General features: G+C 37.9%; 1 long non-coding RNA gene across 1 annotated transcript; it reads left to right on the top strand.

Moving 5' to 3' along the window:
* Nucleotides 1-1,652: 1,652 nt before the first annotated feature.
* Nucleotides 1,653-10,186, top strand: LOC123287747 (uncharacterized). The gene is made up of 3 exons (XR_011499755.1): nt 1,653-1,791; nt 6,265-6,434; nt 9,867-10,186. It is a non-coding gene; the product is annotated as an uncharacterized lncRNA (long non-coding RNA).
* The last annotated feature ends 15,768 nt before the right edge of the window (nt 10,187-25,954 follow it).

Raw genomic sequence — 25,954 nt, 5'->3', positions numbered from 1 at the left:
GATTGGCAGATATTAGACATCTTGCTAGACACTGGAAACATACAACTCTCCCTCAGCCAGAACTTCTGAAAACATTGTCCATCCCTAGTCTCTTCCTGTCCAGTTATTCACTCAACACAGGTCTTCAATCATCTGGCCAATTATAAAACACAACACTAGCTACCCGGTTTACTCTCTGGCTTGCTGTTTACTTTGACATATCTCTGATCATTGGGTTTATGAAAAGAAAAACCACCATCCTGAAAAGACATAAAGTATACAACAAAGGGCCCAGGTGGAGCCTAAGCCGTGCTCAGGTATGTTTCAAAATGCCCCGATGAACTGTATAGATAGTCGCTGAAGGCAAAGACCATCTCTCTCATATTTTCTGAGCTGTACCTCCGTCTTCATTGTTACTTTTGGGCTTCTGGTTTGACATTTCTCCCGCTTGATTTTTTACCTCCACATCTCATTTTGGCTTGCTTTGGTTCAACGTGCTTTCCTCGAACTTCATGCTGCATGTATTAGTGACCCTTTGGGGAATCAAGGAGGAAGAGCGCTATATGGGGGGAGAGGAGATGGAAGGCTGCAAAGTGGGGAGGTTAGAGGTCAGCAGCAGCTTTCAGACACAGGATGAGAGGGGATTGAGAAATCAGTGGGTGGTGGGGTGTGTTTCGGGATGAGCCATCACCCCTCCAGGAATCATTGGATTTTAGGCAGAGCGCTAGACTTACTGTGTGCGCCATGACAATTTACGTCATTTGATAGTTGGGTATTAAACGAAAGAGTGGCTTTAGAAGACTGGAGAACTTGGCGACATTTGGATATTCTAGCAATTGTTTTTGATATGCAGTTGTCTTTGTTAAAAATCCTGGGTTGGATTTTAACCTGGTTGAAGAGGAAAATCAAAGAGGAGGGCAGAGAATCCTTTCTTTGCCTCTGTGCCAAGGGAGTGTATGGGAATTTTCACTCAAGGTGTAGCACTGGATTTGATTCAGAAAAATACCAGAGAAGACTGTAATTGAGTTCGTACAAAGGAATAAGTTCTTTAATTCAATGTCGTCTTTTACTTACCACAAAGAACGTACCGTCGCTGTGTGCCAGTAAAGAATTCTATTATGCTTACCTTGAAGTGCTGTGTGTAATGAAGTCACCGGCAAGTCCTATTTATTTTTTAAAGGCAAGCAAGAGAAAAATAGTAAAACTCAAACCTCTACATTTCTATTTTGATCACAGGATGCAGATCTTATTTATTGTCTCTTTATCTCTCAAGAAATGAACGCATAGCTTACAAAATGTTAACACTTTGATGTAGTTTTCTTCTTTTCCTCTCCAGTAAATTCTCTGAGTATTTTAAAAGGTGGAAAGATTAGAAAAAGCTGCTTTTGATGTCTAGACACTATTTGGTTAGAATCATAGCAAACATTTTGTTTCTGAAGTAGTGTGGGATATTGTGTCAATGCTATGATACAGTCTAAAATCTTAATATGAAAATGTTAGAGTCTTCAGACACTAATACTTTGAATTTATAATAAATTTTGGTTAAATACATTTCTCGAGTTAAGCGATAAATTATAAGAACTAGGCTTAATTGTGATCTGTTACGTGATCAACCAAGGAACAAATATGCTTATAAAATTAAATGGTTTAATTCTGTATAATTTCTCAGTATGTTACAACGATGTGTATTTCTGTGCAGGAAGAAATACAAGAGGAAAATATAATCTGTTAGCAAACTATGCGAAGCATAAAGTTTTTACATCCATATATTCTGCATTTTCAAAGTGGAAGGGATGTTGTGTCTCCTACTTGGTAAGGTTTTGAACTTGCTTCTTGTTTTCCATGTGGAGGATTGGTTATCACAAAGGCTTGCACTGGCGACTGGAGGAAACAGAGATGTTTATACTGTTCAGCTGTTATGTTTCCCGGTGGCTTCAGGGAGGAAATAATAATTACTGGGATGGTCTGGTACTTTCTTGTCGATGCAAGTCTAAGTAATTTGGAGCGGGCACTGCGCTTCAGTCACTGTTTTGTGTCTAGGAGCTTCAGTGATGAGCAAGCACCTATATATTCAGAGGAAAGAGAGGGGACACATGAACTCAGACAATTGTCTAAGCTGAGACCTCCACGCGCTGCAAATCAAAAGTCCACATAGAACTAGAGATAAAATTTTTCCTCTTTTCATAGGAAAGGGGAATGTGAACCAATTTACTAACCTAACCTGTAAAATGTCCTCAAGCAATTGAGGGTGGTCTGTAGCTTTTTTTTGTGGGGAAATTATTCTTCTATCTGTATTATGGTGTCAAGGTTATCTTTCATCTGGAGGATTTTGTAATTTTGCATTGATCAAGAGACTGTTACTTATTTTCAAAACTAGTGTATGCAAATTATGATTAAATTCCTAGGTACTTAATCTTTTGAATATCATTTTAAAAGTAGGAATGATGGTACACTGAGATGATAATTAACTCATTATGAATAATTTATTTTATAGCTTGAAACTCTGCACAAAGCAAAGTTGATGTTGCCTAAATTTTCAAGCAGATTCTAGTTGAGATAGCAGTAACAAGTCATATTATATATTAAGTGAGAAATCTCATTACAAAAGTCATGCATTTAATGTTTCTTAGCTTATATTATTCATGCTGAAAATTCCAAGCTTGGGACCCTCAAAGAATTATAATGTCCAAATAATGTTTTTATAATGCATATATGTTAAGTTTTTTAGCCTTCCTGAAAAAGGAGCAAATAAATCGACTTTGACTATAGGTAGATTTTATATTGTAAAAGTTTACTGCAATTATAATTAATCTTTTTTAAGCTTTTTTAATCTTTATAATCAAGATTTTAAAATCTTTTTTGAGTGAGTATAACCATCTTCTGATTACAGATTTTAAATAATGGAGGCCACTAGGTATCATAGGATTTGCCAGGATCAAACAGCATGTCATTGGTAGACTATATTAAATTCTCATATCCAGAAGGAACCCCTTGATCTACTATTTGTCTATTTATTGATCTTATCCTTTTGTATTTTGTTTAGCTATTTAACTACTTACTATGTGCCTGATAGTATTTTATGCATTTACAATAATACTATGAGGCAAGCATTATTAGGATTCCCATTTTATTGAGGAGTGTGGTGTACAGTACAAATAGGATGGGTTTTAGCATCAAACAAACTTGAGTTAAATCCTGAACCCACCACTTACTGACAACGTGGCCATGGGCGCTTAGTGTTTACTTCTGTCTCTGAATGTCAATTTCCTTTAAAGAAAATAAGAGAAGATACTATGTACCTCACAGGGTTATTGTGAATGTTAGATAAGAATATTTGAATGCACCTAGTAGTTTCTGGCACATCGTAAGTTCTCAATACAGTTTAATTTCCTTCTCATTCCCTTTAGCCTCGTGTTAGTCAGGACTCTTAGTTAGAAGTGATGGAAACCTACACCAAACAGGATTTTTTAAGAAAGGGATATGTTCATTCTTTTAACTGGGAAATTCAAGGGGTTCCACCAATGCCATTAGAACGTCCTTCTATCTCCTGGCACTACTTTCCACTGTTTTGGCTTATTTTCAGGCAGACTATCAATCCAATCCTTTTAGAATCTTAATTGGCTTTTTGCCAGTTTGTATCTGGTCAGCTTCACAGGCTGGTAACCAAAGACACATATCTTTTTGAGTCACAGTCCTTGAATCTGGGCCTCAGAGTTTCTGCCTTAAAGCAACAAACCAAGCTGCTCTGCCCATCGACCCAGCCCTTAGTCAAATGGTATCTTGATCTTGCTGTTTCTTGGGACGATACAAGTCCAGTAGGCTCTCTGTATCCCCCAGTTCTACATCCACAGATTCAACCAACTGGGGATCGAAAGGCTTACAATGCTTGCATCTGTACTCAATATGTACAGACTTTTTCTTGTCATTATTCCCTAAACAATACAGTCTAACAACTATCTACCTAGCATTTACATTGTATTAGGTATTATAAGTAATCTAGAGATGACAAAGTATACAGGAGGATGTGCATAGGTGTTATGCAAATACTATACCATTTTATATATGGGACTTGAGCATCAGGGGATTTGGGTATGGAGGGGATCCTGGAGCCATCCTCCCTCCTCCCAGGATACCAAGGGAAGACTATAATAGTAGGTTATGGTGTAGCAGAGATACATTTAATGTGCCCCTTGCCCAAGGCAGAATCCTAATGGACTGTCCTTGAAAGTGCAGGTACTTGTGCCCTTTGTCACGCAAGGAATGCGTAGGATAAGGTCCTGGGTAGGGAACTGGGGAATCAGTACCAGTCTTATCTCCTGCTCTGTCTGCTGTTCCTCAAAGTTCATTCACACTAAAGTTTAGCTTGGAGCAGAGTATAAGGCAGTTCCAACCTGGTAAGATTCATGATTATCTGCCTGTCAGCCATTTTGTATTGCTGGTCATAACCAGAAAATCTCTCTATTTTCTTTTCTATCTGCTTTCAGACACACCAACTTGGACCACAGCTTTTAGCCCCCTGAGGGGCACTTATTCAAGGTCAAAAGTGGTAGTCAATGGAATCCAATATCCTGAAGTATTTATACGAAGTCCCTAACTTTCGTCCGCCCAAGTCTGAGTCCTAAAATGCTACAGGGGCAGTTTAATAAGCTACTGCAAAATAGGGCTCGGCAGTTTCACTGATGGAGGCAGGAGAATGCAGTGTTCCTCATTCTAACTGCAATCAACCGGTTCCACTTTGGGGATCTGTCACTTTCCAATACCACTGTTCTAGATATCAATATCAATTTTATGAAAAGTGTTTGTGTTGCAAGGGACAGGAAACCAATTCAAACTTGTTTGCATTTATTGACTCACATAATGAAGATGTTCTGGAATGGCAGAATTTAAAGATTCAAATCATAGGAACGCTGCCCTTCTCTAAGCGAATGAACAATTAGAATACAGAAAAATAGAGTTAAACACAGGGCGCTATGCTAGAGCAGAAGTGATAAGAATAGAAAGCAAAATAAAATGTCCTTTTCCCTTAAAAAGTTCTGACCGAGTTCAGGGCAGGCCGCCCCAGAATGTGCCATTTTGGCATGTGGATTATTTCAAGCTGAAGACAATCAAGGCCCAACAGACTCAAGAAGAACTTTTTACCTCTCCCTTAACTGTCTGAAAGAATTTAGATAGTGGGCCTGTACCAGGAAGAGAGCTATTACCAGAGATAACTTTTGATATCAGAAAGACTTATTCAAATGGCATGGAAAACATTTGTTTACCAAACATTTGCTCTTCTCATCTTCCTGTAAATTGTTTTCCTTCCCTTTGGAGTCTCAGACTCCTGCCTGCTTCTCCTTAGCTCAGGATGGCACATAAACCACAATTGCCTGACTGTCAGAGAGCCTCTCATCTCTTTGTGAAGCTCCTGTACATACAAAACTAATTTTTTTTTCTCCTGTTGATCTGTCTTATGTCAATTTAATTATTAGACTCACCAAAGAACCTAGAAGGGTAGAAAGGTAAAGTTTTCTTCCCCTGCAGTTTCTAGTATAGTGGGAGACGCATACATATAGAGAGATCAGTCTACATAACATTCAAAAATAAGGAAAGAATAAGGGAAAAGAGCACGAGAAGTGGTCTTTGAAAAGGAAGATAAATGGTGAAAGAAGTGGAATTTTCCTGGACACATATGCAGTTGAAGAGAGAAGTAGGGGGCCCTCCTGGCCAAGTGGTTAAGTTCGTGTGCTCCTCTTCGGTGGTCCAGGGTTTCGCTGGTTTGGATCCCGGGCGCGGACATGGCACTGCTTGTCAGGCCGTGCTGAGGCGGCGTCCCACATAGCACAGCTAGAGGCACTCACATCCAGAATATACAACTAGGTACTGGGGGGCTTTGGGGAGAAGAAGAAGAAGAAAAAAAGAGAGAAGTAGAATTATCTGCGGTCCACATATAATTCAATTCTACAGACATGTGCCATCAGTGTATATTCATTTGCAGAGAGATACAGATTTATACACATGTTTGAGACACAGTATCATTTAAGGAAACTTGAAACACTAAAATCTGGTGTTCTTAATTCATCGAGTCATCCAGTAGATTGATTGCCCATGTTGTGTTGGGTGCTATGTTCTTTGAAGCCTCACTGAGCTTTGAAATAACCTCTTTTACAGAAGTTGGTTGTTTTTATAATAGGCAGGACTTTAAAAATATAGTCTTTAATCCACTAATATGAGATGCCTCCTAAACTGAAATGCTAAATTTTGTTTTGGTGATTTTCTGCTGCAATCTTCCCAATTTTCATTTAGATGTATTTCCCTTAATCATAAAGATGATGTCAAAACTCATTTGGAAACGTCTTCAGAATTCTCATTAGCAACATGAGGAAAATTTTCATTGACTTGACTGAAGGAACAGATGAGCACGTCCATATATATTCTTGAAAGGGAAGACAAAAGCCTGCCCGCCAATGATGAAGGTAGATTCTTGAGTTTCACTGATCTTTTTTTTCTCTTCCCTGGAAGAGTTGCTTCATTTTTCTTCACTTTGCTTCCGTTTACCAAATAGTAACAGCGATTTACTCTGTGGTTGAGAACTAAACAGCCAGGCCCTGACCTGGGCAAGGGGAGGGGAATTGCAATGTAATGTCTAGTTGTTACTTACAGCTTGGCTCTTTGCTTGCTTTCCTTTGTGACAGAGAAATAAATGATACAATCTTGAGAAAGCTTTCGGAACGTCCCAGAGGGCTGCCTTAGAAAAAGCCAAATCTCTATTGAATTCAAGAAAGAAAGCAATTCCTGTCCATGCAAAAGACGGAGAAGGTAGAACAGTGTGTTGACCACTGTGGGGATTTTAAGAGCATCTGGGGAAAATCGGCTTCCCTGGGGTATGAGCTAAGTTTTATTTCACGGATGATATCTGTTGATGCAGTTCTGTCTTTTGTAAAGAAGCAGGCCAACTTACTATTGGCCTGTGAATCTGAAGAAAAAAGGCAGGGAAAATATAAAGAGGCACTATGCTTTCTACTTGTCAAGTCTACATGTATTTGATGTCAAAATGAAGATAACATTTGTCTTGGGAATCACTTTGAATAATTTAGAAATAATATTAAATGATTAACACCTCATATGTTCTGTCATTCTTGTTCCTACCTGTTCTCATATGATGTAACATTATTATACATTGTGCTTCATCCCAAAGGATCCCAAAGTGGTTTACAATCACAGCATACTTTTAAATCAGTCCGGGTCTCCTGGTTGCACAATGTATTTGGGATGACAGAATTATACCTTCCTTGGAAGACCCAAGTGTAATTCACTAGGAGTATCTGCAGTGCCAAAAAAAAATCAGTTTATGTATAATTCTTAATAATGGAAAAATCACACCCTTAAGTGATATGCATGTCAAATTGAGGGAAAGGGTGAAACAGCGATGCTAGTAAGAGCACCAGACTTGTGTAGACCTATAGGATAGAGGTCACCATTCTGCTCCCAACAGGGATGGGTTTGTAAGGGATTGTGTAAAGGGGACTGATGCGCATCGTAAATTATATAGTTTATGTATCTGGATATGTCAGTAAGTTATAATGTACTGCCATCTGTTCCAGAACTAGAGCTCGAGTGAAAGGGCTCGTTGAGCATACATTAGTCACTCTTCTGTTAAGTGGGCCGCACCAAGCACACTAAGCCTGTCCTCTGTACCCTGCCTGCTCATTTGCCGCTACTCAAATTCAAACTCTGCATTAATTTAGGTGCTGCCACTCATTTTCCTCCTTTTCACAGACTGACAGACAGTAAGGAAAAATGGAAAGCAGATGAAACTTAACAAAGTCAGTTTCTGTGTGAGAACTTTCAGAGCACATTTGCTAATGAAATGTCACTTATAATTTACGTTTCATAATAATTGGGGCCCAGCATAATTTTTAGGGAGGAAGAAGTTCAAAATTTCTTGCACTTACAACCTTAAGGTCGAACTAAAGATTAAGGGGAATCAAGATTCAGTAGTTTATCTAATCCTGGTATCAAAAACTCAAGGCACACGAAAGAAGTCATTTCCTGGTCTGAAACTGAACGTCAATATTTATGACGCACTGTCGTGTAATGTAGTTGATTACGGTCATTTTTTCATGAATATTTTATATCTTTCTTAATGATGTGCCTGAAGGTACAAAACATGTATTTTGAAAAATACTTAAAAATTTGTTCTTTTTCACCACACTAGATGGGAGGTTTTTTCCTAGTTATTACAATGCAGTGAAATTTTACCATCTATGTACACAGAGGTTCCTGCGCCCTTTCATGGAAGGGTAAGATTTGTGTACAGGATGTTCAAAACCGCCTAACTGTAAGCACGTTATACGATATTACATAAATGGCTTTATGTAATGTAAAGTGTTGAAAAGAGTGTTGTTTTGACGACAGTAGGGAAACTGCGGCTCAGCTCTGTACCACCTCTGTTTAAAGAGATGGACACTAGCGAAGTAAAATGCTGGTATTTTCCAGGGAATTCCTTGTAATGTGACTGGCTAGTCCTGGAAAATGTGAGGAAATTAAGATTATCCTTGGATAAGGTTAGTATTGGATATTTCAATCTTCAGTCACGAAGAAGCTCATACTTGGCTGGTGATCACCCCCAAAATTGGAAGGCAGGGATCAGGACTGAGCCAAACTCCTCTCTCCTTTTCTATTTCTGAAGAATTACGGTTGTTCAGAAAGTAAGACCATCTCCCTCAAATCCTTAAAGTAACTAGTTCCCTCTTCCTTGGCGTTGGTTCTACTTTAAAAGACAGGGATCCTAATAGTTTATTTTGTAGCTCATTGGGAGAGACGTGTTATTTATTTTTCATGTTATATCACGTTATCTATTGCTGCTTAACAAATTACCCAAATCCCAGAGCCTTACAACAACAAACATGCATTATCTCAGTTTCTGTGAGTCAGGAATCAATGTACAGCTTACATGAGTGTCTCTGGCTCAAGGTCTCTAATAAGGTCGCCATCAAAGTGTCTGCTCCGGCTGCCATCATCTCAAGGCTCACCCGGGAGAGAGTCTATTTCCAAGCTCACGTACATGGCTGTTGACGGGCCTCAGGTCTTTTCTTGTGTTTGGCTAGAGGCATCGTTTCCTTGCTGTGTGGGCCTCTCCACAGTGCAACTCACAGCACAACAGCTGGCTTCTCTTGGAGCAAAAGAGTGAAAGAGGGAGTCCAAGATGGACCAGTCTTTTTGTAAGCTTATCTCAGAAGCGGCATCCCATCACTTCTGGCATATTTCATTTGTTGAAAGAAAGTCAGTACATCCAGCTCACACCTGAGGGGAGGGAATTACAGTAGGTGTGAATACCATGAGGTGGACCTTACTGGGAGCCACTTTAGAAGCTGCCTGTCACACCGGCACTTTTAGTAACTCTTGAAGCCTAGTCCAAAGTGGCCAGTCTTGAATTTCTCTGATGTCTTTTGTTTTAGCTTTAAAAACTGCACTGTACATGTCTGTTACCTTTGGAATCTATATGAGGATGGAAGGAACCTTATTTGCTAATATATATTTGCCAAAAAGAAAGGCAAAGCCAGGTGGCTTTGCCCACTGCCCACCCTTTTTTTTTAATAAAGAGGATTTTCTGAGTCCTAAGAACAAGTTACTTGCCAAGCATATTGCTAGGGGTGTCAGAGATTATTTCAGCTGGGTGATAGGCAGCAAAGTATAAAAAAAATACAAGGCAATCAAATCTGATATACTGTATGGCCAGGCATTCACTACCACGTAGAAAACTGGAAGTAACCTGGTTTGGATTGTTGCTCTCCTAGGGGCCTGTATGGAGTTGGCAAAGTGACTTTTCCTCTTTTTTTTTCTTTTCTGCTTTTAAGAAGCAGGGATTTTTGTACCTTTATCATTTTCTTTCTTTTTTTCTTTAGGAAGATTAGCCCTGAGCTATCTGCCACCAATCCTCCTCTTTTTGCTGAGGAAGACCGTCCCTGAGCTAACATCTGTGCCCATCTTCCTCTACTTTATATGTGGGATGCCTGCCACAGCATGGCTTGACAAGCAGTGCCATGTCTGCACCCAGGGACCAGGATCCAAACTGGCGAACCCCAGGCCACCGAAGCAGAATGTGTGAACCAAACTGCTTTGCCACCAGGACAGCCCCTCTTGTACCTTTATCATAATGTGAAGAAAGTGAAAAATGATGTGAAGCAACAAATATTTTTCCTTCATTATATATATTTTTGGTGACAGCTTTATTGAGATATAATTCACATATCACACAATTCACCTATTTAAAGTGTACAATACAATGGTTTAGAGTATGTTAACCATTTACAGAGTTCTGCAACCATCACCATAATCAATTTTAAAACATTTTCATCACCCCCAAAAGAAAGCCATACCCTTTAGCTATCACCTCCCACTCATCCTTCCTATACCTTCCAGCCCTGGGCAACCAGTACTCTGTTTTCTGTCTCTATAGACTTGCCTAATCTGGACATTTCATATGAACAGAATCGTAAAATGTGACATTTTGTGTCTGCCTTATTTCAATTTGCATAATTGAATCAAGCTTCATCCATATTGTAGCATAAATCATCATTTCATTCCTTTTCATGACCGAATAATATTCCATTGTAAGGATATCTTGCATTTTGTTTATCCATTAATAAGTTGGTGGACAGTTTAGTTTTTTTCCACCTTTTGGTTACTATGGATAATGCTGCTCTAAACATTTATTTACAAGTTTTTGTGTGGACATGTGTTTTTATTTCTCTTGGATATACTCCTAAAAGTAGACTTACTGGGTCAATAGATAACTCTATTTTTAGATTTTTGAGGAACTGCTAGACTGTTTTCCAAAGTGGCTGCACCAGTTCACATTTCCTCCAGCAGTGGATGAAGGTTTCATTTTCTCCACATCCTTGTCAACACTTATTATCTTACTGTTTTATTAAAGCCATCCTAGTGGGTGTAAGAAATATCTTATTGCGGTTTTGACTTGCATTTCCTTGATGACTAATGGTGTCAAGCATCTTGTCATGTGCTTATCGGCCATTTGTTTATCTTTTTTGGAGAAATGTCTATTCAGATCTTTTGCCCATTTTTTATTTGGGTTATTTGTGTTTTTATTATTGAGATGTAAAAGTTACTTATATGTTTTATATACAAGTCCCTTATCATATATATGATTTGCAAATATTTTCTTCCATTCTGTGGATTGTCTTTTCATTTCTTTTTTTATTATTATTTTATTGAGGTTATATTGGCTTATAACATTGTGTAAATTTCAGGTGTACATTATTATATATCAGTTTCTGTATAGACTGCGTGTTCACCACCAATAGTCTAGTTTTCATCCATCTGTGCCCCTTTGCCCTTTTAGCTCTCCTCTACCCTTCTCCTCTGGTAAGTACCAATCTGTTCTCCTTATCCATGTGTTTATCTTCCACATATGAGTGAAATCATACAGTGTTTGTCTTTCTCTGTCTGGCTTATTTTTCTTAGCATAATACCCTCAAGGTCCATCCATGTTGTTGCAAATGGCATGATTTTGGTCTTTTTATGGCTGAGTGGTATTCCATTGTATATATACCACATCTTCTTTATCCATTTGTCTGTCCATTGATGGGCACTTGGGTTGCTTCCATGTCTTGGCTATTGTGAATAATGCTGCAATGAACATAGGGATGGATAAATCTCTTTGAATTGTTGATTTCATGTTTTTTGGATAAATAGACGGTAGTGGGATAGCTGGATCATATGGAATTTCTATTGTTTATTTTTTGGGAAATCTCCATACCATTTTCCATAGTGGCTGCACCAGTTTGCATTCCCACCAGCAGTGTATGAGGGTTCCCTTTTCTCCACATCCTCTCCAACATTTGTTATTTGTTGCCCTGTTAATTATAGCCATTCTGATGGGTGTAAGATGATATCTCATTGTAGTTTTGATTTGTATTTCCCTAGCAATTAGTGATGTTGAACATCTTTTCATGTATCTGTTGGCCACCTGTACATCTTCTTTGGAAAAATGTCTGTTCATATCCTTGGACCATTTTTTGATCAGGTTGTTTGTTTTTTTGTTGTTGAATTGTATGAGTTCTTCATATAGTTTGGAAATTAACCCTTTGTCAGATATATGATTTGCAAATATTTTCTCGCAGTTGATAGATTGTCTTTTCATTTTGTTCTTGGCTTCCTTTGCCTTGCAGAAGCTTTTTAGCTTACTGTTGCTTTGTAGTACGTTTCCAAATTGAAAGTGTACGTCTTCCAAATTTGTTCTTCTTTTTAAGAGATTATTTTGACTATTCTGGGTCCTTTGAGTTTCTATAAGAATTTTAGCATCAGCCTGTTAATTTGAACCAAGAAGTCTCTAATTCTGATAGAAATTGCATTGAATCTGTAGATCATTTTGGGGAGAATTGAGATTTTAACAATATTAAGTCTTCTGGTCTATGAACATGTGATATCTTTTTATTTATTTAGATCTTTAATTTCTTTCCACAATGATATGTAGCTTTCAGTGTACATCTTACACCTATTAGGTTAAATTTATTCCTAAATATTTTATTCTTTTTGATGCTATTATAAATGGAATTAGTTTCCTAATATCATTTTTGGATTGTTCATTACAAGGGTATAGAAATACAATTGATTTTTGTATATTGATCTTGTATCCTGCAACCTTGCTGGACTCATTTATTAGTTTTAATAAATTTTTAATGGTTCATTGTATTTTTAATTGAAAAATAGCATACGCTTATTTAAAAATACAAACTATACCAATATATATCTATCTATGTATCTATCCATCTATCTCTCTATCCACCTACCTATCTATCTCATTGTTTCAACCCATTCCCTAAGGTAATCAAAGTTAACTTTCCTGCCACACCTTTCTCTACATTCATTCAAATGTATATATACATATGTTTCTACAAGTCAACGCATATAGATACAGCACATTCTTTTTTGATAGTTGTATGATATTCCACAGCGTCAATGCACCATTTTATTTATTTCTGTGTCAATGGAAATTTATATTATTTCCGTTAATTTTTTGGTTTGCCACTAAAGTCAGTAATGCAAAACAGTAATTCACATATGTTCTTACTATAAAGGTCTGGGATTTGATTTTACCCTACTTATAAGCTAACAAGTTCGACTGACGTGACTTCCTGAATGCTTACGGAAGACACAATACTCCTGGGTCAAAAACAAAGGACTTTATTATGCACAACACTGCAAGCAGTCTGAGCACCAGCGTGTTTTCATCAGTTCCCCTTGCTCCCAAGTCCCACAGGGAGATGTGTTATGGGCCCCGATGGATGTTTTACAGGCAGTGGGTTGGTCACACTTGAGGAGCACTGAGCTTAGGGTATCCACAATTCTATAGCAAACACTCCCTCCCTTTGTACTGGAGGGACACATTACTTCATCCCTCAAGGCTGCTCACTGCAAACACAACCTGAGAAATGGACCAAGGAGGAGCCATTGGGCCTTTATGTTGCTGACATACCCAGCAGGAAGTGTAGGATTGCAAGAGACCCACAGAGGACCATTCCTCCCAATGCCTATATACTGATAGTTTTTATTTCTTAGGCTATATCCTCCAGAGTGGGATTCCTTGGTTAAATGATAGATATATGTACAATATATACATAAATGTATATATATATGTATATATATATATATTTAAGCTGGATATTGACAGATTACTTTTTTAAAAGATTGCAGAAATTCACACTCTCACCAGTAACATCAGTGTGTGCCCATTTCCAAACACTCTCACCAATGTTGTGTGTTGTGACTTTTCTGACTGCTAGTGAGGTTGAGCACATTTTCATATTTAGTGGACAGTAATCTCTTCTCTCAAATGCCTCTTCAAAATTGTATCACTTAAGAATGATTTTGGTTGTAAGTATCAGAATATCTGGGTAAGAGTGACTTAAGCAATAAAAAACAATCACTCTCATGTCACAAGACGTCTGTAAGTAAGCAGGCCAGGCATCATACAATTGCTCAGAAACGGCACCAAAATCCCAGGATTTATGACTTTCAGATATGCCACCCTTAGTAGGTCGCAAATTCATGGTTGCAAGGTATTTGCTACAGCTCCCGGCATGATGTCAACATTAAAGGCAGGTAAAAGAAGAGACAAGAAGCAATAGCTGTGTCCTTTTCTTTTACCAAAGCATGGAAGACATTTCGAAAGCCATTCCCTTCAGGGGTTGGCCTGGTGGCGTAGCGGTTAAGTTTGTGTACTCTGCTCCAGCGGCGGCCTGGGGTTCACCAGTTTGGATCCCAGGTGCAGACCTACGCACTTCTTATTAAGCCATGCTGTGGCAGGCGTCCCACATATAGAGTAGAGGAAGATGGGCACAGATGTTAGCTCAGGGCCTGTCTTCCTCAGCAAAAAGAGGAGGATTGGCTGCAGATGTTAGCTCAAGGCTAATCTTCCCTAAAAAAAAAAAAAAGACATTCTCTTTGCCACAACCAACTTCTAGTTAAGTCTCAGTGACCAGATCTGGGTCATATAGGCATTCCTAGAGACTGCAAAAGCACACATTTAGTTTCTCTAGTGTCTCTGGCACTTGTGAGTAAGAGGCAAGGGAGAGCAAAGTGGAAGATGGCTGTTGAGTTAGCCAATTGTGATGGTTAATTTTATGTGTCAATTTGGCTGGGCCACAGTGCACAGATATGCGGCCAAACATTCTGGATGTTTCTGTGAGGGTGTTTTGGGGCGAGATTAACATTTAAATCAGTGGACTTTGAGCAAGGCAGATTACCCTCCATAATGTGGGTGGGTCTTATCCAATCAGTTGAGGGCCTGAATAAAACAAACACTGACTTTTCCTCCACTCCACGCGGAGTAAGAGGGAATTCTTCAGCAGACGGCCTTCAGAGTTGAACTATAACATGGACTCTTTTCTGGATCTTTGGCCTGTTGGCCTTCGGACTTAATCTGCAGCATCAGCTCTTCGCTGAGTCCCCAGCCTACTAGCCCACCCTAGAGATGCTGTACTTGCCAGCCTCCACAATTGTGTGAGCCAACTCCTTAAAACAGGTAGAGAAAAGTAATGTCAATTCAAACCACAAACATTGTTTAAAGGCAGGTCGGTGGCTAGGAATTCTTAGAGGAGACTCCTTGCCCTCCCCACTCCCCACAGAGGAAGCAGGACAATACAGACAACTGTCTTTATCTTCTCCTTGTGCCAGTTGTTTGCATTCTTCTTTTTATTAAAATCGTAGTTATTAGAGAGCCATTCTTTGTGAGGGATTTCTCAGTTTTGACGCCACAATTCATGTATACACTAGGTTTTGTGTCCAGTGCCTACTTGGACTTTAAAACCCAAACTTCTGAATGGTTGTGACCAGCAACATTCCTCAGCACTCCTGCGGGATCAGCTCGGAAGCTTAGTTCTCTGGTTTTCAGTCTTCTCTTCATTCTTTGCCACTGGTGATTTCCTTCCCTTTCATTGCAGCAGAGCTATGCTTTTAAAAGGGTGTCTGTTGGGGCCAGGCCCATGGCCAAGTGGTTAAGTACGCAGCCCAGGGTTTTACCAGTTCGGATCCTGGGCACGGACATGGCACCACTCATCAGGCCATGCTGAGGTGGCATGCCACATGCCACAACTAGAGGCATTCGTAACTGGAATATACAACTATGTACTGGGGGGCTTTGGGGAGAAGAAGAAGAAGAGAAAAAAAAAGAAAGAAAAAAAGATTGGCAACAGTTGTTAGCTCAGGTGCCAATCTTTAAAAAAGAAAAAAAACGGTGTCTGTTATATTTTATCCAGCATTTCTAGCTATTTTGTGGTTGGGGAATTTTCAGGTTATCTAGTCTGCCACCTTTGTAGAAATCTAAGTTAAACCTTAAATTTCTCTCTCTCTCTGTCTCTCTGTATACATATATGTGTGGGACACCCACCACAGCATGGCTTGACGAGCAGTGTGTAGGTCCAATCCTGGGCTCTGAACTGGCAAACCCTGGGCCACCGAAGCAAAACGTGCAAACTTAACTGCTGCACCATCAGGCTGGCCCCTCAATATCTAACAAGCTATTCAGGTTTTCTCTTCCTCTTGATGACAATAAGGACCTTAATATGCATTAAATTCATTTTGCTATTGTTGTGTCGTTTTTTTTCTAAAACTCAAAAATAGGTAACTGTTTAAATTTTTTTTTAAATAAAGGCCTTTTTTTAATTTTTTTTTTGTTTTGGTGAAGAAGATTGGCCCTGAGCTAACATCTGTGGCAATCTTCCTCTCTTTTGTATGTGGAACACCGCCACAGCATGGCTTGATGAGTGGTGTATAGGTCCACACCTGGGATCTGAACCCAAAAACCCTGGGCCATCAAAGCAGAGCATGCAAACTTAACCACTATGCCACCAGGCAGGCCCCAGTATTTTATTTTTTTATTATTATTACTTATTTTTATTCTTTTTTATTGTGGTAACAGTGGTTTATAACATTATATAAATTTCAGGTGTATATCATTATATATTTCAATTTCTGTGTAGATTACAAAATGTTCACCACCCAAAGACTAACTGCAATCCATCACCATATGTATGTGCCTAATCACCGGAATATTTTATTTTTTCTTAAAATTTTAGTTCATTTACTGAGCACTTCTTTGTTCAGCCTTGTGTTTTTCTGTCCACTGCTTTCCTTCTGGGTTCTATTTTCTTTCTTCTTTTCCCTTTCCTCCTATCCTTTATTTTCCCTCCCATCCTATCTTCCTCCCTTCCTTCCCTCCTTTCCTATCATTCTTAAATGGTAGTTTAACTGGGAACAAAACTTTCTACTCTTAACACATTGAAGGTATTACTTTATTTTTTCCTGGTACTTATTATTGCTAAGAAAAAGGTTGCTCAGTCTAATTTTTATACCTATGTAAGGTAATGTGTCTTTTTTACTGGTAACATTTATGATTTTATTCTATATTTGATGTTTTATTTCTTTATTACTCTGTGTCTAAATGTAGATTTATTTATACTTGTCTTAGTACTCAGTGTCATTTTGATCTGAAGATTTGTGTCTTTATATTTTGGAAAAACCTTGGTCATAAACTCTACAAATATTGACTCTACGCCATTTTCTTCTTCTTTCCTTCTGGAACTTCTGTTAAAGGGATGTTGTGGTCTCCCAATCAATTCTTCATTTCTTGGCCATATTTTTCTTTTCTTTGTGTCTTTGTGCCTCATTCAGGGTGAATTTTTCAGCATCACTTTCCAATTCACTAATTATCCAACAGTTTATCCTATCTATTGAGGCTTTTTTTCAAAGATTCGATATTTTCTTTCCAGAATATCTGTTTGGTTCTTTTACTCATCTGCCTATTCATGTTTCAGTTCTGCTTGTTCTTGCTCCATCATTTACTGTTTTTTGATCAATATGAAATCTTCATTTATTTATTTTTTTTAGTATTCTAAAAATACTCAAAATCCTTGCCAGACTAGTCTCCAAAATTACCTGACAAAAAGAAAAAGTCTTTTGGTTAGATAAACAAAGAGTCTCCCACATTGGCCTCTCGTCTCGCTAGACTTGTAACTTCTTTTGAGCTCTATCTGCAGGCAGTGTATGTTTTCCACCCCAGACCCCGGCTTTAAACAATAAACCTTTCTCATTTCCTTGCTTATTTCTATAGCACTTTTAATCCATGTTATCCCACTGGAGGCAAACTCCTGGCCATCCCTACTTCATTTCTAAGACCTAGAACCAGCAGGCCAGTGACTCCACGAACCCTGTCACTCTGCATTTCTGTTTAATTTTTGGTCCACAGAGATGTTTTCTTGCTTTCAAGCTTAGCTGTGTCTTCTTCTTTTTTTTTTTTTGAGGAAGACTGGCCCCTAGCTAACTGCTGCCAATCCTCTTCTTTTTGCTGAGGAAGACTGACCCTGAGCTAACATCCATGCCCATCTTCCTCTACTTTATATGTGGGACGCCTACCACAGCATGGCTTGCCAAGCAGTGCCATGTCCGCACCTGGGATCTGAACTGGTGAACCCTGGGTGGCTGAAGTGGAACGTGTGCACTTAACCGCTGTACCACCAGGCCAGCCCCACTCTTATTTTTATCTTTATGCATTTTATCTAGAATTGCAATGTGGTTGGAGCAGTGGAGGTATGCCAAATTGTGACCTTTCCATGCCTTTCCAACTGAGTCTTTTTTTTTTTTGACAATTTGTAGTTAAACTTTTTACTTATATTTTTTCAAAACAAATGATTACAGTTATTTAGAGTATAGAGGAAAACTTCTCAGCCTTTGGATGACCACTGTAAAATTGTTTACTCTGAAATATCTTAAGGTTTTCGTTAGGAGAAATTTTTTGAAATGCGTCATATTTTCTAACAATAAGCATTACAATTTCATATTCATACTCCCATATTACTTTAAAGTCAAGTATAAGAGGCTGAATATTTTTTAAACTTTTGATTATGGAGATTTTCAGATAGATAGAAACGTTAGAGATATTAGTATAATGAATCCTCATGTAGCCATTATTCAGGTTCACCTATTGTCACCATTCTGCCATGCTCAGTTCTTCTATTCTCTCTCCAACAACATTTCATTCTACTTGTTTGTGTTGGAGAATGTCAAAACAAATCTCAGCTATGATGTCATTTCATCCATAAACACTTTATTATGTATCTCTAACAGGCAAGACTTTAAAAATTTATAACCACAGTATTATTATCATCCTGAGAACAGTAACAATAATTCATAAATGTCATCTAATAGGTCCATGTTCACCGATGATCTCAAATACGTCTTTTTACAGTTGGTTTGTTTGAATTCGGATCTAATCAAGGTCACATATTAAAGCTGTTGATATGTCTCTTAAGTCTATTTTAATCAATCATAGTTTCCCTTCACCTTTGATTCCTCCCATGACATTTGTTGATAATTTGGGTCGGTTACATAATATAGTAATTTTATTTGAAAACTTAGTTAGAAACAATTACATTTTTTTGAGAATGGGCTTCATGTCATTCTATGTGTAGACAGATTGTGAAAAACCCAAGAAGGAGCACGCTGAAAAATATTTTTTAACACAGAATATACTGTATTAGTTATCTATCGCTGTGTACCAAATTATTCTAAAACTTAGCAGGTGAAAACAACAAACATTTATTCTTTCATACAGTTTCCAAGGTTCGGGAATTTGGAAGCAGCTCAGCTGGGTGGTTGTTCAGGATCTCTAATGAGGTTGCAGTCAAGTTCTTGGCCAGGGCTACAGTTTCTGAAGACTTGACTAGGGCTGTAGGATTCTCTTCCAAGATGGCTCACTCACAGGCTGTTGGCAGGAGGCTTCGGTTCCTTGCCACCTGGACTTCTCCATAGGGTTGCTCACAGCGTGGCTTCCCTGGAGTGGTGTTCTGAGGAGGAAGGGGCTAAGAGAAACGTCATAGTCTTCTGTTACCTGATCTTGAAAATTACATACCATCAGGTTTTTTTCCTGAAGCTTGGCACCTGAGCTAACGTCTGTTGCCAATCTTCTTTTTTTCTTCTTCTTCTTCTCCCCAAAGCCCCCCCAGTACATAGTTGTATATACTAGTTGTAGGTCCTCCTGGTTGTGCTATGTGGGATGCCACCTCAGCATGGCTTGATGAGCAGTGCCATGTCTGTGCCAGGGATCCAAACCAGTGTGGGGGACTGGAATTGACCACCCCAAGATATGTCTCTCTGGCAGCAGGATTATTTTAAAAACTGCAGACAGGAAAGAAACTCTGAAAAGCAGAATTTACTTACCCTTTGTTAAGAGACATTTACATTTGTAAAGGAAATCTCCATCTGTAAAGGTGTTTCTCTCTCTGTACCAGGAAGAAGGGGGGATGACTTTATCTCTAGAAACTCTCATCAATGTGGGAAGCAAGGACTCAAGTCTGCATAATAATCTTACTCTTGTTTACTGTGCTTGTCTGGTAACCTCCCATAACTGACTCCCCCCACCCCCAACATCCTCCTTTGCCTTTAGCTGAAGATGATATTTAAGGTGGTGGCTTCGGCCATTTTGGGGAGTTGCTCAGTTTGCCTGAGCCTCTCCCATGTATACAAGTTATAAAGCTTTGTTTAATTTTTTTCTTATTATTCTGTCTCTTGTGAATTTAATTTGTTTTCCAGACAGAAGGACCCAGAGTGGGGAGAAGAAATGTCTTCCTCCCCTACACCAGCAAAACCCCAGGCTGCTGAAGCACAGCATGTGAATTTAACCACTCAGCCACAGGGCCGGCCTCCATACCATCACTTCTGCCATATACTGTTGGTCACACAGACCAAGTCTGGTACAATCTGGCAGGGAAATGTGAATACCAGGAGGTGAGGATCATTGGGGACCAGCTTGGGAGCTGGCTACCTAAGTGGGAAGTAAACCAGAAATAAATTGACTTCTCATTCTATCACTGATATTATAAAAAATGTAATTGCTTTCCTTGTGGTAGGCCCTAGGATAGGGTACTGATATGATAGTATTAAGGGAAAGCCTTGCTTTCAAATTCAACTCACATTTTATATATGGTAGGAGGTACCATTTCTTAGAGAAAGATGCATCTGTCTTCAATATAAGAGACAATAACCTCTAAGGACCCTTCTGACTCTGTGAGCCTGTTTTTCTATGAGGTGTCGCCAGGGATGATAATCTCACACATAGGAGTCGCATCACTAGGGGCCCATGGCGTTTTGGGGATGATGTCAGCAACAAAGGTGAACGAACTACTCAGAAAACACAATCATGAGTTATTTGCTAGAGTTTTTTAAGCTATTAAACTTCTCATTAACACAACATAGTTAATATTCCAGGAATGTATTATTAATGTTATTTTGTCATTATGGAAACAGAAAAAAGAGCACTTGTAGTAATACCATGGATTTCAAAAGTGTCATCAGAATAAGAATTATGCATGCATGAATAAGATGGTCATTATTTTATTGCTTCTTATTTTAACTATATTAATATGCACACTTAATCATATAAATTTAAGTGTAAATTAAAGGCATGCCCAAAGGTGGAATACTGTAGGTATAATGAACATATTTTATCAGTAAGTATTCACCAGCTATTTTTTAATAATTCAAATAATAAGACATTAGAACTGACTTTAAAATGCCTATCATTTTATCCCTTCCTGATTCAGACAGGTAAAGTGATTTACCACACATCAAAAGGTGAATTTGTGGGACCAGCCTGGTGTTGCAGTGGTTAAGTTTGCACGTTCCACTTCAGTGGCCTGGGGTTCGCCAGTTCGGATCCCGGGTGCGGACATGGCACCGCTTGGCAAGCCATGCTGTGGCAGGAGTCCCACATATAAAGCAGAGGAAGACGGACACGGATGTTAGCTCAGGGCCAGTCTTCCTCAGCAAAAAGAAGAGGATTGGTGGCAGATGTTAGCTTAGGGCTAATCTTCCTCAAAAAAACAAAAAGGGCGAATTTGTAGCTGGACCTTAGCTAGAACTGGAAACGAGACTCTTGACACTTATTCCAGGAATCTTTCTAAAACATTGTACCACTACTCAAATCACAAAAACAAGACTTATCCTCGGCATCATCTATAAGGTTTTTATTAAATTCAGTGGAGTTTATGAGGCAAACTGCTATAATATCAGGATGAAAATAAAATTAACCTATATCCCAATGTTATTTGAAACAAAGAAACACACTACATAAGGGATGGAAAGCCTATTTTGTCTCTTGTTAACCACTGATCTACTGAAGAAATCAGTTGATAGACACACAAATACTCATAAACAAACAAACAAAAATTTGGTAGCTTTGATCTTTTATAGGAATCTTGAAGAAATATATCAGCGTTGAATTGCATCTTAACAATCAGGAGCCATAAAGGAAAACTTTAGATTTTCTATAGAGTTTCTATTTATTCATTTTCTTTTTCTCTCCCTGCCTGCAAAGAATGTAAAGTAGCCTTTTGAGGAGCACATATAATAAAGAAATGATAAAATATAAATAGGAATTAGTAGGGTGAGCCAAAGGAAAACTAGGAACAGAAAGTCAGGGTCAGGAACAATCGTGGCCCAAGCGTTTGCATAACTCCTGAGGTTGAGCTTCAGACTTCGCTCTGAGATTCCTGGAAATCAGAGGAAAAGAGAAACTTGGTCATTTTCCTGCTCCTCAAGGAAGCTTTTCAAGTACCAGTTGGATTCTAAAAGAAATCCCACACATGGAGCTTTCTATTATGAAGACTGAGTGGCATAGCAGACAACCATTTCAAATCACAGCAAAGTCTCTGGTGAAATTCTTATTGTTTCTTGTGTTGTCCTTTGAAAATTACCCCGGTGTTAACACACGTTGGACCTGGTGAACGTTATTTCTGAAGGTCTAAGGTAGTAGAGGCCATAGCCATACCATCCAGATAGTCTAGCTTAATCCAAGAGTAGAATTTAAAATATCGAGAAAAGTGAGGGAACCGAATATCATTTGAATAATTCCCCAAGAATATCATCAAATATAATTATGAGTGCTTTAATCAGAAAACCAGACAGCTAATATATAAATAATCATTATTCACGTGGTTATAAAATGTAACAGTAACTTCAAAATAATTACTAAAGGATCAATTATATGATAAAAAGGATTTCATAACCTCAGTTTAAGAGAACAGATTATTTCCATAGAACATGAGGCTGGTGACGATTGGTGGTGACAGAGAATAAATGTGTGTTAAGCCTCTCATCTTACATAGAGGCAATCGATTGACGCACATTGTTGATGTTTGTGGAGATAGAGAGATCAACTTTTAAAACGTCCACATAAGCATTAGGAGAAGAACCCCAGTGGTGTTCTGGAGCTGTCTCTGCATTCAGTTACGTCATGTTGATAACTTGAATTGGCCATGGTGGGGGTGTTCACACCACCAAAATTAGCACTTGGTAAACACTACAAAAACTCTACAAATCACAGCCCCATTTTTTGGACCAATTTACCAGAATACCACATAATAATACTATGTCATACAACCTCCATATCAGTAGATTAAAAACAGAAAGACAGAACGGGAGCACAAGGAAAACTAGAGAAATGAGGAAACAAATTTAAAAATCAATGATATATTAAATCTGGACATATTGAATACTGAAGGCATCAAATAGCATGCCAAAATTAAGGCCAAATACACCATTTATCATGATAAATGTGAATGGGTTAAACTCTCTTTGTATAAAACCATATAGTAATAGCAGAGTTATAAATAGAAAAAATTAAGCAACTAAAAATCACTCTCATGATATTGGATCTAAGAGAAAATGAAGCTTAGCTTAAATCACTATTGAGAAAATAATACCAGTGAAAATAATGCTATCAAAATGTATAAGGCCAAAACGGCATTCAGAGGAAACTTCCTAGTTTTAAATGCGTTCTTAAACGGGAAGGAATGAAAATAACACTAATCTCAAGAGGTTGGAAAAAAGAGCAATCTCCTTTACTCTCAGCAAAGGACATAAAGAAATGAGAAACCGAGAAAAATTGGATAAATGAATTAAAAACAAAAATCTATTAAGGAAAAAATATACAGTTTTATTGATGAGCAATTACAAGAGCTATTTCTTCAGGGACAGCAGGAACATGGACAAACTTTTAACAAGGCAACACAAGAAAGAAAGTATACATATGCAGCAGTAGAAAGTAAAGAAATTGTATAACTACAGACTGAAATAGGTTTTTTTTAAAAAAACTATTAAATCTGAAAATCTCAATATAATGGATGAATATTTTGGGAAATACTGATTATTAAAATCAACCCAAGTGGACGTAGAAAACTTTATAATTGAGACTTATCACAGAAAACACCTTGGAGAAAGCCACCTGCCAAGACAATTTCATAGTAAATTATTTCAGACATCCAAATAATAGACCATAGGGAAAGAAAGAAACCTTCCACAAATTCTTTCACAAAGCTGCTATAAATCTGTGGCCAAAATTTGACGGCACAAAAATAGAAAACAACTGTCCAACACCAATTGTACATGTTGGCGCCAAAATCCTAAATGACAAAGCAAATTGAATCCAATAATACAGTCAAAGAATAATATTTGCTGATTAAGTAAATGTTATGCCGTTAACGCACAGATGGCTCAATATTAAGAAACTAAGAATAATTGATAGTAACAGAGCAAAGGAGAAAAGGATTTCAACAGGTGCTTAAATATCTTTTTCGAGGGGAAAATTCAACAGACATTCCTAAAGAAAATCCCTGGTAAAATAGAAATAGAAAGATAATTTCTTCACACGGTAAAAAAGTAATGCAAGTCAACACTAGCATTATACTGAATGAAGAAATATCAGAAGCATTCCCAATAAAGTTGAGAACAAATAGGATTGTTCACCATTATCTCTATTAGTTAACACAATATGGACATGTTTGTCAATGCGTTCATAAAATGTAAATATATAAATCAAATATAGGAAAATTTTATTTGAAGGTAGTGTAATTCTCCATCTGCAAACCCCCAGGGAACAAAGTACAAAGCTACGACATTAGTCAATCGATATATTTCTTATATTTCAACAATGACCCGTTTGATAACAAAATAAAAATATCTTCACAATACTAACAAAAAATATAAAATACAAAACAATAAAGTTAACAAAAACCTGTGCACCCCCAAATGAAGATAACTACAAAACTCTGCCTTAGTAGACATAAAAGAAGATTTCAGTAAATACAGGAACACGTTATAGAAAGTATATCTTTATGGAGAGATCCATCTATAGATGTACCACGCTCTCAGTCATAACAAAATCTCAGTATTTCTTTATTATTTATTTAGTATCTGTGTGTATGGGAAGAGAGATGTGATGTTACCAGAGCAACTTAGAGTTCATCTGAAAGAATAAATATCTATCAAATTCAACCCTGATAAAGAAGAGTGAAAGAATGGGGGAGATGACTTGTCTACCAGATATAAAAACGCAGCATGGAGCTGCAGAAATTGAAATGGGGTCATGCTGGTGCCAAAATTGAAAGATGAATAGAACAGATAGGTGGGGGATTTCAAACCAGTGGAGAAGGCACAATTATTCCATAAACAATTCTAAACAACTGGATAACCATTTGCCAAGAATAAAGTCTAGATAAACTGAAGAGCAAAATGTACCAAGTAATAGATCCCAGCACATATGAGAAGCTAATATATGACTAAAATGGTATTTCCAATTCAGTGGGAAAAGGATGAAATATTTAATATACGGTTCTGGGATAACTGGCTATCCATCTGAAAGAAAATAAAGTTAGACTCCTATCTCACATCATATTAAAAAAGAAACACCAGAAAAACAGATGGGTTAAATATTAAAAGTAAACAAACAAAAATAAAAATCCTGGAAGAAAAACAAGGAGACTACATATGCAGCTTAGGAATAGAAGAGATACTGGCAAAGCAGGAGAACCTGAAGTTATAAAAAAAAGTAAATGTATTTGACTACATAAAAATGAAAATATTTGGTATGGGAAAAGACCCGATAAGTCAAAAGACAAATTATAGATTGGGGAAAGTTCTGGTACTAAAGATGACAAAGAGTTAATATCTATCATATATAAGAACTATTACAAAATGACAAGAAAAAGAAAATGCTCCAATAGAAAAATGACAAAGGATATAAAAAAGCAAATCACAGAATAAATGCTACCCCCAAAATGTAAATATGCTAAGCTCACTGGCAGTCAGGGGAATTCTTTTTGAAAAAATCAAAATAATGAGTTACCATATTCCTTTAGTTCAAAAACATTTTTTTCTCTCAGTTTTTCGTTTCTAAAATCGGAACGTGCCTTAGAATTGATGACGTTCTCCAGTCACTGTAGGCTAACCATCATGCTGCACGCGCATGAATATGGTTGGTGCTCCTGGAGGCGTGAGTGGACGACTATAATCCCTCAGTGTTTCACTCAACAAAAAACCTTTCTCACATGAGTCCAATTCTCCTGCATACTTTCAAGTCGGAGTCATCATTGCCCACGTTTCTGCACGCAAGATTATTTTCTGTGTCGTGAAGAAGATT

Source organism: Equus asinus, chromosome X (genome assembly GCF_041296235.1).
Source record: "Equus asinus isolate D_3611 breed Donkey chromosome X, EquAss-T2T_v2, whole genome shotgun sequence".
Taxonomy (NCBI): Eukaryota; Metazoa; Chordata; class Mammalia; order Perissodactyla; family Equidae; genus Equus; species Equus asinus.
The sequence above is the reverse complement of the archived record's forward strand: the minus strand, read 5'-3'. Positions and strand labels throughout refer to the sequence as shown.